The sequence below is a fragment of the Spermophilus citellus genome, assembly GCF_964194105.1.
Source record: "Spermophilus citellus genome assembly, chromosome: 4".
Classification (NCBI taxonomy): Eukaryota; Metazoa; Chordata; class Mammalia; order Rodentia; family Sciuridae; genus Spermophilus; species Spermophilus citellus.
Genome location: NC_138185.1, coordinates 5,139,359 through 5,141,379, shown reverse-complemented (window position 1 = coordinate 5,141,379; position 2,021 = coordinate 5,139,359). Strand labels below are relative to the sequence as shown.

The window sequence follows — 2,021 nt, the reverse complement described above, 5'->3', positions numbered from 1 at the left end:
AAGCTGTGGTGGTGCGAGTCATGGCTGGACAAGCATTTAGGAAGTTTCTTCCACTTTTTGACCGAGTATTGGTCGAAAGGAGTGCAGCCGAAACTGTAACCAAAGGAGGCATTATGCTTCCAGAAAAATCTCAAGGAAAAGTATTGCAAGCAACAGTAGTAGCTGTGGGATCACGCTCTAAAGGGTGGAGAGATTCAGCCAGTTAGTGTGAAAGTTGGAGATAAAGTTCTTCTCCCAGAGTATGGAGGCACCAAAGTAGTTCTAGATGACAAGGATTATTTCTTATTTAGAGATGGTGACATTCTTGGAAAGTATGTAGACTGAAACAAATCACTGTTGAAATGGCATCCTGTGAAGCTGCCCAGTCCACTGAAGTTCTGAGATCTGTCATCATGTAAATGATTTCCATGTGTCTTTTATAATAAATGATGATAATCTAATAACATCCACTGTCTCAAAATCTTAGTTTCCCCGTGTGTAAACAAATAAAATATGTAATAAAAAAAAAGAATTGTGGGAGATCAAATCAGGTGGTGTGCACACAGCAGGACGAAACGTGTTTTCCCAACGCACCCGAATTTCCCTGCCGAGGCACTTGGGTCTTGTTTCCTGAAGGCTTCCTGCCACTGTGACTGGGGCTGGGGGGTGAAATCTACAAGGGCTACCCTGACAGGCAGGAAGGGGAGTGGGGGGGGGGCCTGTGAAGCTGTGGGAGAAGCACGGGAAGGGGAAAGAGTGAGACCCAAGGACCAAGCCCTGAGGGAGATGCTGTCTGGATCCTTGCAAAGAGAACGTTCAGCCCCCATTACTCGGCCCAAGGGTAGCAGGTGATGGTGGAGGCCCTAAGAGGAAACTCCCGTGTTCTGGGGAGAACTCACACGTGGTCCACACAGATGGTTCCCTGCCCAGCACCGTTCCCTGCCCCCAGCCCACATTCTTTGCCAATGTCTTGGCTGGGCACAAGATCACGAGCCACTCACAGCTTTGTCGATTCAAACAGCAATTCTTTATTCCTGAACTCACACCGGCCTCCACACACGCTCTGGGGCAATCCCAGTTCTCCCCGCCCAATTCCCCTACTCCACGAGGCTTTTTTCCAATATACTTTCTGAATCTCACGAGAACTCAACGGGAACAAGCAGCAGGAACGCCCTAATCCCAGCAGCAATAATCTTCAACCTCTAACTTCCCTAAAACCCCTATTGTCTTAAACCGGGAACGCCCTAAACTTGTCTTAAACCAGGAACGCCTTAAACTCAAGGAGCGGGATACTTCCTCAAACCTGATCAGCTCTAAACCCGGATCCGCCCTGGTCCTTGAGCAAGGTCACCTTACATGCAATGTCAACAGCGAAATTCCAAGGAAGTCCATTTAACATGGGGTACGCTGGCAAGGAAATTTCGATGCGTCATTCCTACTTGGCAATGGCCCTCAGCAATTCTTAGTGGCTTCCCCCTGTGGAAGTTGGACATTCCCGCTTCCCCTCACCCGGCTTCCTTCGCAAGTAGGCTGGGGTGTGTGGTCCAATCCTGGTGATGGAACCCGACAGGAAGCCTTCTGGACAGACTGTCTGCCTCCCTGATAGCTAGACATCCAAAAGGAGACTGCCCTTGATGTCTTCAAACATGATTTCAAGTGCATCTGAGGCTTGGTACTCACGAGAGGATTTGTTTGCAGGAAAAATTAAAGAAGCCAAAGATGGAGGAGGGGCAGGACGGGAAGAATCTGAGCCTCTGATCTCATCATTTAACTGTGAGCTCAACCAGCCCCGCTGTGGCCCTTCCCAGAGTCCTTGTTCAACTGAGGACATAGGACATCCCCCTTTTTAAAAATAAATTTTAAAAATTGAGAATAGCTTTAGATCTTCCAAAGATTATTAAAATACTAGAGAGCTCCTGTGCACCCCAATCCTCTTTGCCCAGTCAGGGCTCTCTTGTTCTAATATGATACGATTGCTATGAGGAGTATTAATGCTTACTATTTTAAAACATTAACACTTTGTTCAGATTCCTCTGATTTTG

General features: G+C 47.5%; 1 pseudogene across 1 annotated transcript; it reads left to right on the top strand.

Moving 5' to 3' along the window:
* Nucleotides 1–334, top strand: LOC308646169 (10 kDa heat shock protein, mitochondrial-like; annotated as a pseudogene). Its single transcript has one exon. The product of its transcript is annotated as a 10 kDa heat shock protein, mitochondrial-like (transcript).
* The last annotated feature ends 1,687 nt before the right edge of the window (nucleotides 335–2,021 follow it).